Source organism: Anthonomus grandis, unplaced genomic scaffold (assembly GCF_022605725.1).
Source record: "Anthonomus grandis grandis unplaced genomic scaffold, icAntGran1.3 ctg00000780.1, whole genome shotgun sequence".
In the NCBI taxonomy this organism is placed as follows: domain Eukaryota; kingdom Metazoa; phylum Arthropoda; class Insecta; order Coleoptera; family Curculionidae; genus Anthonomus; species Anthonomus grandis.
In genome coordinates, this window is record NW_026088590.1 from 9,347 (window position 1) to 24,207 (window position 14,861).

The following is a 14,861-nucleotide window of genomic DNA, read 5'->3' on the forward strand; positions in this document are numbered from 1 at the left end:
ATCCAAATACAAGACAAGTTGTTTTTTCGGGGGCGATTTCAAGTTTGTTCTCTTCCATCCACGAGTTAATTGCATACAGTGTAATATTTCCCTTGTATATTGTCTCATTAATTGTGTTTGCAGTAACGATCACTGCTAAGTCGTCAGCATAGCAGATGATTTCAATTCCTTCTGGTTTTGTTATTTTCATAACGTCGTCATATAAAATGTTCCATAGATTCGGTCCTAAAACAGAACCTTGGGGAACTCCTGCCTCGACGTTGCGTAGTGCCCTTCTGTGCACTCTGACGGTTCTGTTTGACAGATACGACGCAATCATTTTAATTAAATAAGGTTGTATGCCTTTGTGCACCAGCTTTTCTATAATTATGGTCCAGTCTGCCGAATTGAAGGCGTTCTTTACGTCGATGCATATGAGCGATGTAATTTTATTTTTGTTGGATTCAACTATATTTGTTATTTTTTGTATCGCGTTCAAGGTTGATCTTTTTTTACGGAAGCCGAATTGATTTTCATTTAGTCCTCCGGTCCTTTCGAGATCCTCACATAGCCGCGACACTATGATCTGTTCCAGTGTTTTCCCTAGAATGTCCAAGAGAAGGATTGGCCTATATTTTTTTCCGGTGTCTTCTGGTTTAGAGGGTTTTTCTAGCAGTATGAGTTTGGACGTTTTCCATTGCAGTGGAAAGTAGCATTTTTTAAAGCACTCCGAAAAGAGTGCTCTAAAGAACTCCGGTTGACTCTTTAATATTAGTTTTGCGTCCGCTGGGAGCATTTCGTCTAGGCCGGGGGCCTTTCCTGTTTTTATTTTTTCTATGGCATTTATAAACTCCATATGGCTCACTCCAGGTCCTTCGGTTTCCGTTTCTTCGTTTGGTACTATGCATCTCGGCGACGTGACAAAAAGTTTATTAAAAAGCTCAACTTTTTCGTGGTTTTTTAGGCAAATTCGTGGTCCATCAAAGCGCAACTGACGCATCTGACGATTTGGTACGCCTGACCGAATATGTCGTGTTCTAGCTCCCTACACAGATTCTTCCATTTTTCTTTTTTGGCTTTTCTAATTTTTTTTGTTAAAATATTTCTGGATTCCTTATATGTTGCGTATAGTTCTTCCCTACGAAGCTGATTTGTAGTTTCTCTTTGTAATGTTCGTCTTTTCTTTTTCAGGTTCAAGATCTCTTGCTGAATTTCATCGCACCACCAGTATGGCATTTGGAAGGCAGAGTTTGCCCGGAGGGATCGTCGCGAGGATTGGTAAGTATGAGTTACTTTGTTAATTTTTTCTTCTAGGTTCTCAGAGTTGTCATTTTCGACCATGTAGGTAAGGTTTCTCTCAAGGTTGTCTGTGTCCACTCTTTTGATAATTTTGCTTTTGTTTTTTCTAATTGTTCCCTCTATGTTTATTTGGATCATTACGCTGTGGTGATCACTTAAATTCACCTCGTTTTCTAGAACTTCCCATTTGTATCCTTTAATAGCAATATCTTCTGACACAAAGGTGAGGTCAATATAGGAGATTCCATTTGATCGTACAAGCGTGGGACATTTTCCGTCATTTAGACAGATGAGATCTAGTGATAAAGTTGTTTCGTGCAGGATTTCGCCTTTACGATCGGTTGCTGTTCCGCCCCACAGCCTGTTTTTAGCATTAAAATCTCCACAAATGGTTATTGGTCTTTTGTTCTTTAGAGCTTGTTGTTTAGCGTGGACGAACAGTTCATTTAAGGCGTCTTGAAAGTCTTGGAGCCCGTAGCTTGGTGGTATGTACACTGAGTAAAGGTTTAAGAATTCCATTTCGATGTGTACAAAGTTTTTGGATTTTGTGTACGAATAAATAGGAATATTTGATTGGCTGAGTACGTTCTTTTTTATCAGACAGTTTTTTTCTATTTCATCAGATGTGAAAATATTTACATTTCCTCCTGCTGCCATCTTTTTATTCGGCTCTTGTATACACAGGATGTCGCATTGAAAAGTTTGGGCTTGAGCTTGCACTAAGTTTTCGGATGATGATTTTCTGTTGACGTTACATTGGAGAATTTTTAATATTTGTGTTGACATTGTGTTTCTTTTATGTATTTTAACTCCTTTTTTTTATTTTATTTTTTTTTTATTTTTAGGTTTCTTGTGTAGAGGGGTAACTTTTCCTTGTGTATTCTCTTTGGTATTGGATGACTCTTTTTTTCCTTTCTAGGGCCAAAGCAGTTTTAAAACTTGTGCATTTGGAAGTTCCGGCCTGATGGCCTTCTTTGTTGCAGGATGGGCAGAACTCTTTTTCTTTTTTACAATCTATTTTTTTGTGACCCGTGTCCCCGCATCGGAAACATCTGTTTAACATGTTTATTTCAGTTTTTTGGCAGAATTTTGCTTCGTGTCCGAACTCCCAACATTTGTAGCACCTTTCCAGGTTTATTCGCTCTTGTATGCGGCAATCTGTTAGTCCGATTCTCACGTGGGTCCTTGTTTGCAGAGCCAGGGCGTCATTTTCCCCGATGGAGAGAACAGCTGATTTACCCCCAAAAGGATTTTCATTTAGCGTGAGTTTGACATTCTTCCAGTCCTTTACTAATTTTTCTTTAGTAAGTATTTCCCTTACTTCCTCTTCTGTAGAGACAATATCTAGGTCTCTTATGTAAAATGTTTTTGGTGTTGCTCCTCTTCCAGCCACTCTAATTTTTGGATCGCCGAGAGCTTTCTCGATTTCATTTTTTGTGTTTTGTATCATTGTGTTTTCCCTAAGTTTCAGGAGTAGATTTCCATTTGCAGTTTTACGTACTTGTTTTATTGATGTTTCTATTGTTTTATTTGAGTTATTCCTTAAGGTTTGTAGCATGTCAGCGTACGACTTCCCATGGGTCGGCGTAATGATCAGGGCTTCCCCTTTAGGCTTTCTTTCTGTTTCTATTTTCGGCATACTCCCTTTAGCACACCATATGTTGACCTTATGGACGCAATTCGTCATGACGCATTCTGCCATCTTTCTAAAGAGTTGTGGATTCATTTTCGTTGGTGGGATAATGGTTATATCTGTAGCTTTTAGTTCCTGGGTAATTTTTTGCGTTTGTTTTAAGAGTTCATATATATTTTTGTTTTCTTCTTTTTCATTTTCTTGCGCAGTAAAGAGTGCCGTAATAGTTTTTGTTTCTTCCTTCCCTCCTTCTTTGCCTCTGACTCTGTATTTTTTTCGTTCTTCTAGGGTAAGGTATGATCCCCCGTTGCAGTCTGTGGGAGTTTCTTCGATTAGCTCTGGGAATCTATCTGCAAATTCTTTTGTTAGACCTATGTTATCTTCTGAGTTTTGTTCCCTTTTATAGTACAGAAAGAGATGATCTGGTCTACGGCTTATTGAATTTTTTTCTTCAAGTTCTGTAATTTTGTATGCTGCTGGGGCCCATCTTTTTTTTATTATGTTTTCGCAACTCTGATAATCTTCTATTTCATATCCCTCTAGACCCTCAATTACCCTTTCGATCTTTGTTGTAAGTTCTGTGTGTTCTTTTAGTTGTGTTTCTAAGTTATCGTTTTCTTTTTTCAGCATTATGTTTGTCCGTTTTATTTCTTCATTTTCAGATTCTTTAATGCGGATTTGAGCTTGTAGTTCTTTTACCAAAATCAAATTGTCCGCTTCTTTTTTGTTGCATTCTGCCTCTAATCTATTTACATCTATGCGTGTCTTGTCTACTAGCAGCTTGATATTTGTAGCCAGAGATTTTACAGCCTTATGTACGTTCTGATTTGTTGCACCAAAACTTACTAATTCGTTTATTTCTTTGGATAGACCCTGAATATTGTCCCTTAGTTTATTTAACAAAGTGACGGGTTCTTCACTACGCTCCCTTTTAGATTCCTTTGTCTGATCTCCAAATGATACATCTCCTAGTTTACGTTTATCTTGGATTTTCTCAAAAAAGCGTGTTATATCGATTGAATTTGCGTTGTCTGACGGGAGGACAAACTTGCGCGATGCAGGCGGGGATCTTTCAATTGAGTCTCTTCTTTTAAAAACCTGCTCTATGTTCCACTCTAGAGCATCCTCTTTTTTCATCAGGTTTTGTTTTTCCAGGTCCATGTCCGTAGCAGTTTTAGTTTTTTTTGAGGTCGGGCAGCCGCCCTCGGGGGTAGCCTCATTCCCCGAGGGTTTTTCATCCGAGGCGTGTCTTTGAGTCGACATTCATAGACTGATTCCTTTTGAGCCGTAAGGTTTCGGGCTGGAATCAAGCCCTGCGAGGTATAGTACTCCAGGCGTTAGAGCCTCGCTGGACCACTACTTCTCATGGTCTAACGCTGGGAGGGGGCTTTTTTCGCCAATCGGTCCCCTGACCCGATGGCGTGATCGCTCGCGACACATTTTAACCCCTGTGTCATACAGACCCTCAGCGCGAAAGACCTTGGCCTTGGGGTCCCTCCTCCTTTATCCGGGCTTGGGACCGGCACCAGCGCACTGACCTACTATGTTCAGCCAGCACACTGAAGGCGGAGTTAACCCAACCCAACCCAACCCAACCCAACCCAACCCAACCCAACCCAACCCAACCCAACCCAACCCAACCCAACCCAACCCAACCCAACCCAACCCTGGGTATAACCCCCCGTATCAAATTTTTTCACCAAAAATTGATTTTTTTCGAAATCAAACTAAGTATACCAGCGTCTTATTTGGATCACCTAGATTACGAAAACACCGGGTTATAACAGGATCCGAGCAGAACTAAGGGAATGAGAGCACTTTGAAAATCCTGAAAAAGTCGTTTTCGACGTCCGTTTTTGAGGCCAAAAATGGGCATCAAAAATGCCATATCTCGGCTATCGTAAGAGCTACGACCTTGCGGATGGTCTCGTTGGATTCAGAATGACGAAACTAAGACAAAACCGTTGGAATTTTCCCGATAGCTCCCATAGAAGCCGAGATATCGACCTTCAAAGTTTGGGTTTTTTCATTTTTCGGGTATACCCCCCCGTATCAAATTTTTTCACCAAAAATTGATTTTTTTCGAAATCAAACTAAGTATACCAGCGTTTTATTTGGATTACCTAGATTACGAAAACACCGGGTTATAACAGGATCCGAGCAGAACTAAGGGAATGAGAGCACTTTGAAAATCCTGAAAAAGTCGTTTTCGACGTCCGTTTTTGAGGCCAAAAATGGGCATCAAAAATGCCATATCTCGGCTATCGTAAGAGCTACGACCTTGCGGATAGTCTCGTTGGATTCAGAATGACGAAACTAAGACAAAACCGTTGGAATTTTCCCGATAGCTCCCATAGAAGCCGAGATATCGACCTTCAAAGTTTGGGTTTTTTCATTTTTCGGGTATACCCCCCCGTATCGAATTTTTCACCAAAAATTGATTTTTTTCGAAATCAAACTAAGTATACCAGCGTCTTATTTGGATCACCTAGATTACGAAAACACCGGGTTATAACAGGATCCGAGCAGAACTAAGGGAATGAGAGCACTTTGAAAATCCTGAAAAAGTCGTTTTCGACGTCCGTTTTTGAGGACAAAAATGGGCATCAAAAATGCCATATCTCGGCTATCGTAAGAGCTACGACCTTGCGGATGGTCTCGTTGGATTCAGAATGACGAAATTAATACAAAACCGTTGGAATTTTCCCGATAGCTCCCATAGAAGCCGAGATATCGACCTTCAAAGTTTGGGTTTTTTCATTTTTCGAGTATACCCCCCCGTATCAAATTTTTTCACCAAAAATTGATTTTTTTCGAAATCAAACTAAGTATACCAGCGTCTTATTTGGATCACCTAGATTACGAAAACACCGGGTTATAACAGGATCCAAGCAGAACTAAGGGAATGAGAGCACTTTGAAAATCCTGAAAAAGTCGTTTTCGACGTCCGTTTTTGAGGACAAAAATGGGCATCAAAAATGCCATATCTCGGCTATCGTAAGAGCTACGACCTTGCGGATGGTCTCGTTGGATTCAGAATGACGAAATTAATACAAAACCGTTGGAATTTTCCCGATAGCTCCCATAGAAGCCGAGATATCGACCTTCAAAGTTTGGGTTTTTTCATTTTTCGGGTATACCCCCCCGTATCAAATTTTTTCACCAAAAATTGATTTTTTTCGAAATCAAACTAAGTATACCAGCGTCTTATTTGGATCACCTAGATTACGAAAACACCGGGTTATAACAGGATCCGAGCAGAACTAAGGGAATGAGAGCACTTTGAAAATCCTGAAAAAGTCGTTTTCGACGTCCGTTTTTGAGGCCAAAAATGGGCATCAAAAATGCCATATCTCGGCTATCGTAAGAGCTACGACCTTGCGGATAGTCTCGTTGGATTCAGAATGACGAAACTAAGACAAAACCGTTGGAATTTTCCCGATAGCTCCCATAGAAGCCGAGATATCGACCTTCAAAGTTTGGGTTTTTTCATTTTTCGGGTATACCCCCCCGTATCGAATTTTTCACCAAAAATTGATTTTTTTCGAAATCAAACTAAGTATACCAGCGTCTTATTTGGATCACCTAGATTACGAAAACACCGGGTTATAACAGGATCCGAGCAGAACTAAGGGAATGAGAGCACTTTGAAAATCCTGAAAAAGTCGTTTTCGACGTCCGTTTTTGAGGACAAAAATGGGCATCAAAAATGCCATATCTCGGCTATCGTAAGAGCTACGACCTTGCGGATAGTCTCGTTGGATTCAGAATGACGAAACTAAGACAAAACCGTTGGAATTTTCCCGATAGCTCCCATAGAAGCCGAGATATCGACCTTCAAAGTTTGGGTTTTTTCATTTTTCGGGTATACCCCCCCGTATCGAATTTTTCACCAAAAATTGATTTTTTTCGAAATCAAACTAAGTATACCAGCGTCTTATTTGGATCACCTAGATTACGAAAACACCGGGTTATAACAGGATCCGAGCAGAACTAAGGGAATGAGAGCACTTTGAAAATCCTGAAAAAGTCGTTTTCGACGTCCGTTTTTGAGGACAAAAATGGGCATCAAAAATGCCATATCTCGGCTATCGTAAGAGCTACGACCTTGCGGATGGTCTCGTTGGATTCAGAATGACGAAATTAATACAAAACCGTTGGAATTTTCCCGATAGCTCCCATAGAAGCCGAGATATCGACCTTCAAAGTTTGGGTTTTTTCATTTTTCGAGTATACCCCCCCGTATCAAATTTTTTCACCAAAAATTGATTTTTTTCGAAATCAAACTAAGTATACCAGCGTCTTATTTGGATCACCTAGATTACGAAAACACCGGGTTATAACAGGATCCAAGCAGAACTAAGAGAATGAGAGCACTTTGAAAATCCTGAAAAAGTCGTTTTCGACGTCCGTTTTTGAGGACAAAAATGGGCATCAAAAATGCCATATCTCGGCTATCGTAAGAGCTACGACCTTGCGGATGGTCTCGTTGGATTCAGAATGACGAAATTAATACAAAACCGTTGGAATTTTCCCGATAGCTCCCATAGAAGCCGAGATATCGACCTTCAAAGTTTGGGTTTTTTCATTTTTCGGGTATACCCCCCCGTATCAAATTTTTTCACCAAAAATTGATTTTTTTCGAAATCAAACTAAGTATACCAGCGTCTTATTTGGATCACCTAGATTACGAAAACACCGGGTTATAACAGGATCCGAGCAGAACTAAGGGAATGAGAGCACTTTGAAAATCCTGAAAAAGTCGTTTTCGACGTCCGTTTTTGAGGCCAAAAATGGGCATCAAAAATGCCATATCTCGGCTATCGTAAGAGCTACGACCTTGCGGATAGTCTCGTTGGATTCAGAATGACGAAACTAAGACAAAACCGTTGGAATTTTCCCGATAGCTCCCATAGAAGCCGAGATATCGACCTTCAAAGTTTGGGTTTTTTCATTTTTCGGGTATACCCCCCCGTATCAAATTTTTTCACCAAAAATTGATTTTTTTCGAAATCAAACTAAGTATACCAGCGTCTTATTTGGATCACCTAGATTACGAAAACACCGGGTTATAACAGGATCCGAGCAGAACTAAGGGAATGAGAGCACTTTGAAAATCCTGAAAAAGTCGTTTTCGCCGTCCGTTTTTGAGGACAAAAATGGGCATCAAAAATGCCATATCTCGGCTATCGTAAGAGCTACGACCTTGCGGATGGTCTCGTTGGATTCAGAATGACGAAACTAAGACAAAACCGTTGGAATTTTCCCGATAGCTCCCATAGAAGCCGAGATATCGACCTTCAAAGTTTGGGTTTTTTCATTTTTCGGTTATACCCCCCCGTATCAAATTTTTTCACCAAAAATTGATTTTTTTCGAAATCAAACTAAGTATACCAGCGTCTTATTTGGATCACCTAGATTACGAAAACACCGGGTTTTAACAGGATCCGAGCAGAACTAAGGGAATGAGAGCACTTTGAAAATCCTGAAAAAGTCGTTTTCGACGTCCGTTTTTGAGGCCAAAAATGGGCATCAAAAATGCCATATCTCGGCTATCGTAAGAGCTACGAGCTTGCGGATGGTCTCGTTGGATTCAGAATGACGAAACTAAGACAAACCCGTTGGAATTTTTTCGATAGCTCCCATAGAAGCCGAGATATCGACCTTCAAAGTTTGGGTTTTTTCATTTTTCGGGTATACCCCCCCGTATCGAATTTTTCACCAAAAATTGATTTTTTTCGAAATCAAACTAAGTATACCAGCGTCTTATTTGGATTACCTAGATTACGAAAACACCGGGTTATAACAGGATCCGAGCAGAACTAAGGGAATGAGAGCACTTTGAAAATTCTGAAAAAGTCGTTTTCGACGTCCGTTTTTGAGGCCAAAAATGGGCATCAAAAATGCCATATCTCGGCTATCGTAAGAGCTACGACCTTGCGGATGGTCTCGTTGGATTCAGAATGACGAAACTAAGACAAAACCGTTGGAATTTTCCCGATAGCTCCCATAGAAGCCGAGATATCGACCTTCAAAGTTTGGGTTTTTTCATTTTTCGGGTATACCCCCCCGTATCAAATTTTTTCACCAAAAATTGATTTTTTTCGAAATCAAATTAAGTATACCAGCGTCTTATTTGGATCACCTAGATCACGAAAACACCGGGTTATAACAGGATCCGAGCAGAACTAAGGGAATAAGAGCACTTTGAAAATCCTGAAAAAGTCGTTTTCGACATCCGTTTTTGAGGTCAAAAATGGGCATCAAAAATGCCATATCTCGGCTATCGTAAGAGCTACGACCTTGCGGATGGTCTCGTTGGATTCAGAATGACGAAACTAAGACAAAACCGTTGGAATTTTCCCGATAGCTCCCATAGAAGCCGAGATATCGACCTTCAAAGTTTGGGTTTTTTCATTTTTCGGGTATACCCCCCCGTATCGAATTTTTCACCAAAAATTGATTTTTTTCGAAATCAAACTAAGTATACCAGCGTCTTATTTAAATCACCTAGATTACGAAAACACCGGGTTTTAACAGAATCCGAGCAGAACTAAGGGAATGAGAGCACTTTGAAAATCCTGAAAAAGTCGTTTTCGACGTCCGTTTTTGAGGCAAAAAATGGGTATCAAAAATGCCATATCTCGGCTATCGTAAGAGCTACGACCTTGCGGATGGTCTCGTTGGATTTAGAATGACGAAACTAAGACAAAACCGTTAGAATTTTCCCGATAGCTCCCATAGAAGCCGAGATATCGACCTTCAAAGTTTGGATTTTTTCATTTTTCTGGTATACCCCCCCGTATCAAATTTTTTCACCAAAAATTGTTTTTTTTCGAAATCAAACTAAGTATACCAGCGTCTTATTTAAATCACCTAGATTACGAAAACACCGGGTTTTAACAGAATCCGAGCAGAACTAAGGGAATGAGAGCACTTTGAAAATCCTGAAAAAGTCGTTTTCGACGTCCGTTTTTGAGGCAAAAAATGGGTATCAAAAATGCCATATCTCGGCTATCGTAAGAGCTACGACCTTGCGGATGGTCTCGTTGGATTTAGAATGACGAAACTAAGACAAAACCGTTAGAATTTTCCCGATAGCTCCCATAGAAGCCGAGATATCGACCTTCAAAGTTTGGATTTTTTCATTTTTCTGGTATACCCCCCCGTATCAAATTTTTTCACCAAAAATTGTTTTTTTTCGAAATCAAACTAAGTATACCAGCGTCTTATTTGGATCACCTAGATTACGAAAACACCGGGTTATAACAGGATCCGAGCAGAACTAAGGGAATGAGAGCACTTTGAAAATCCTGAAAAAGTCGTTTTCGACGTCCGTTTTTGAGGCCAAAAATGGGCATCAAAAATGCCATATCTCGGCTATCGTAAGAGCTACGAGCTTGCGGATGGTCTCGTTGGATTCAGAATGACGAAACTAAGATAAACCCGTTGGAATTTTTTCGATAGCTCCCATAGAAGCCGAGATATCGACCTTCAAAGTTTGGGTTTTTTCATTTTTCGGGTATACCCCCCCGTATCGAATTTTTCACCAAAAATTGATTTTTTTCGAAATCAAACTAAGTATACCAGCGTCTTATTTGGATCACCTAGATTACGAAAACACCGGGTTATAACAGGATCCGAGCAGAACTAAGGGAATGAGAGCACTTTGAAAATTCTGAAAAAGTCGTTTTCGACGTCCGTTTTTGAGGACAAAAATGGGCATCAAAAATGCCATATCTCGGCTATCGTAAGAGCTACGACCTTGCGGATGGTCTCGTTGGATTCAGAATGACGAAATTAATACAAAACCGTTGGAATTTTCCCGATAGCTCCCATAGAAGCCGAGATATCGACCTTCAAAGTTTGGGTTTTTTCATTTTTCGAGTATACCCCCCCGTATCAAATTTTTTCACCAAAAATTGATTTTTTTCGAAATCAAACTAAGTATACCAGCGTCTTATTTGGATCACCTAGATTACGAAAACACCGGGTTATAACAGGATCCAAGCAGAACTAAGGGAATGAGAGCACTTTGAAAATCCTGAAAAAGTCGTTTTCGACGTCCGTTTTTGAGGACAAAAATGGGCATCAAAAATGCCATATCTCGGCTATCGTAAGAGCTACGACCTTGCGGATGGTCTCGTTGGATTCAGAATGACGAAATTAATACAAAACCGTTGGAATTTTCCCGATAGCTCCCATAGAAGCCGAGATATCGACCTTCAAAGTTTGGGTTTTTTCATTTTTCGGGTATACCCCCCCGTATCAAATTTTTTCACCAAAAATTGATTTTTTTCGAAATCAAACTAAGTATACCAGCGTCTTATTTGGATCACCTAGATTACGAAAACACCGGGTTATAACAGGATCCGAGCAGAACTAAGGGAATGAGAACACTTTGAAAATCCTGAAAAAGTCGTTTTCGACGTCCGTTTTTGAGGCCAAAAATGGGCATCAAAAATGCCATATCTCGGCTATCGTAAGAGCTACGACCTTGCGGATGGTCTCGTTGGATTCAGAATGACGAAATTAATACAAAACCGTTGGAATTTTCCCGATAGCTCCCATAGAAGCCGAGATATCGACCTTCAAAGTTTGGGTTTTTTCATTTTTCGGGTATACCCCCCCGTATCGAATTTTTCACCAAAAATTGATTTTTTTCGAAATCAAACTAAGTATACCAGCGTCTTATTTAAATTACCTAGATTACGAAAACACCGGGTTTTAACAGGATCCGAGCAGAACTAAGGGAATGAGAGCACTTTGAAAATCCTGAAAAAGTCGTTTTCGACGTCCGTTTTTGAGGCAAAAAATGGGTATCAAAAATGCCATATCTCGGCTATCGTAAGAGCTACGACCTTGCGGATGGTCTCGTTGGATTTAGAATGACGAAACTAAGACAAAACCGTTAGAATTTTCCCGATAGCTCCCATAGAAGCCGAGATATCGACCTTCAAAGTTTGGATTTTTTCATTTTTCTGGTATACCCCCCCGTATCAAATTTTTTCACCAAAAATTGTTTTTTTTCGAAATCAAACTAAGTATACCAGCGTCTTATTTAAATCACCTAGATTACGAAAACACCGGGTTTTAACAGGATCCGAGCAGAACTAAGGGAATGAGAGCACTTTGAAAATCCTGAAAAAGTCGTTTTCGACGTCCGTTTTTGAGGCAAAAAATGGGTATCAAAAATGCCATATCTCGGCTATCGTAAGAGCTACGACCTTGCGGATGGTCTCGTTGGATTTAGAATGACGAAACTAAGACAAAACCGTTAGAATTTTCCCGATAGCTCCCATAGAAGCCGAGATATCGACCTTCAAAGTTTGGATTTTTTCATTTTTCTGGTATACCCCCCCGTATCAAATTTTTTCACCAAAAATTGTTTTTTTTCGAAATCAAACTAAGTATACCAGCGTCTTATTTGGATCACCTAGATTACAAAAACACCGGGTTATAACAGGATCCGAGCAGAAGTAAGGGAATGAGAGCACTTTGAAAATCCTGAAAAAGTCGTTTTCGACGTCCGTTTTTGAGGCCAAAAATGGGCATCAAAAATGCCATATCTCGGCTATCGTAAGAGCTACGAGCTTGCGGATGGTCTCGTTGGATTCAGAATGACGAAACTAAGACAAACCCGTTGGAATTTTTTCGATAGCTCCCATAGAAGCCGAGATATCGACCTTCAAAGTTTGGGTTTTTTCATTTTTCGGGTATACCCCCCCGTATCGAATTTTTCACCAAAAATTGATTTTTTTCGAAATCAAACTAAGTATACCAGCGTCTTATTTGGATCACCTAGATTACGAAAACACCGGGTTATAACAGGATCCGAGCAGAACTAAGGGAATGAGAGCACTTTGAAAATTCTGAAAAAGTCGTTTTCGACGTCCGTTTTTGAGGCCAAAAATGGGCATCAAAAATGCCATATCTCGGCTATCGTAAGAGCTACGACCTTGCGGATGGTCTCGTTGGATTCAGAATGACGAAACTAAGACAAACCCGTTGGAATTTTTTCGATAGCTCCCATAGAAGCCGAGATATCGACCTTCAAAGTTTGGGTTTTTTCATTTTTCGGGTATACCCCCCCGTATCGAATTTTTCACCAAAAATTGATTTTTTTCGAAATCAAACTAAGTATACCAGCGTCTTATTTGGATCACCTAGATTACGAAAACACCGGGTTATAACAGGATCCGAGCAGAACTAAGGGAATGAGAGCACTTTGAAAATTCTGAAAAAGTCGTTTTCGACGTCCGTTTTTGAGGCCAAAAATGGGCATCAAAAATGCCATATCTCGGCTATCGTAAGAGCTACGACCTTGCGGATGGTCTCGTTGGATTCAGAATGACGAAACTAAGACAAAACCGTTGGAATTTTCCCGATAGCTCCCATAGAAGCCGAGATATCGACCTTCAAAGTTTGGGTTTTTTCATTTTTCGGGTATACCCCCCCGTATCAAATTTTTTCACCAAAAATTGATTTTTTTCGAAATCAAACTAAGTATACCAGCGTCTTATTTGGATCACCTAGATCACGAAAACACCGGGTTATAACAGGATCCGAGCAGAACTAAGGGAATAAGAGCACTTTGAAAATCCTGAAAAAGTCGTTTTCGACGTCCGTTTTTGAGGTCAAAAATGGGCATCAAAAATGCCATATCTCGGCTATCGTAAGAGCTACGACCTTGCGGATGGTCTCGTTGGATTCAGAATGACGAAACTAAGACAAAACCGTTGGAATTTTCCCGATAGCTCCCATAGAAGCCGAGATATCGACCTTCAAAGTTTGGGTTTTTTCATTTTTCGGGTATACCCCCCCGTATCGAATTTTTCACCAAAAATTGATTTTTTTCGAAATCAAACTAAGTATACCAGCGTCTTATTTAAATTACCTAGATTACGAAAACACCGGGTTTTAACAGGATCCGAGCAGAACTAAGGGAATGAGAGCACTTTGAAAATCCTGAAAAAGTCGTTTTCGACGTCCGTTTTTGAGGCAAAAAATGGGTATCAAAAATGCCATATCTCGGCTATCGTAAGAGCTACGACCTTGCGGATGGTCTCGTTGGATTTAGAATGACGAAACTAAGACAAAACCGTTAGAATTTTCCCGATAGCTCCCATAGAAGCCGAGATATCGACCTTCAAAGTTTGGATTTTTTCATTTTTCTGGTATACCCCCCCGTATCAAATTTTTTCACCAAAAATTGTTTTTTTTCGAAATCAAACTAAGTATACCAGCGTCTTATTTAAATCACCTAGATTACGAAAACACCGGGTTTTAACAGGATCCGAGCAGAACTAAGGGAATGAGAGCACTTTGAAAATCCTGAAAAAGTCGTTTTCGACGTCCGTTTTTGAGGCAAAAAATGGGTATCAAAAATGCCATATCTCGGCTATCGTAAGAGCTACGACCTTGCGGATGGTCTCGTTGGATTTAGAATGACGAAACTAAGACAAAACCGTTAGAATTTTCCCGATAGCTCCCATAGAAGCCGAGATATCGACCTTCAAAGTTTGGATTTTTTCATTTTTCTGGTATACCCCCCCGTATCAAATTTTTTCACCAAAAATTGTTTTTTTTCGAAATCAAACTAAGTATACCAGCGTCTTATTTGGATCACCTAGATTACGAAAACACCGGGTTATAACAGGATCCGAGCAGAAGTAAGGGAATGAGAGCACTTTGAAAATCCTGAAAAAGTCGTTTTCGACGTCCGTTTTTGAGGCCAAAAATGGGCATCAAAAATGCCATATCTCGGCTATCGTAAGAGCTACGAGCTTGCGGATGGTCTCGTTGGATTCAGAATGACGAAACTAAGACAAACCCGTTGGAATTTTTTCGATAGCTCCCATAGAAGCCGAGATATCGACCTTCAAAGTTTGGGTTTTTTCATTTTTCGGGTATACCCCCCCGTATCGAATTTTTCACCAAAAATTGATTT

The 14,861-nt window shown here is 40.1% G+C and overlaps 1 long non-coding RNA gene across 1 annotated transcript; it reads right to left on the reverse strand.

The window, feature by feature from the left end:
- Positions 1 to 4,643: 4,643 nt before the first annotated feature.
- Positions 4,644 to 14,599, reverse strand: LOC126749796 (uncharacterized). The gene is made up of 3 exons (XR_007665369.1): positions 14,541 to 14,599; positions 6,654 to 6,861; positions 4,644 to 4,825 (listed from the first exon to the last, which is right to left on the reverse strand). It is a non-coding gene; the product is annotated as an uncharacterized LOC126749796 (long non-coding RNA).
- Between the last annotated feature and the right edge of the window lie 262 nt (positions 14,600 to 14,861).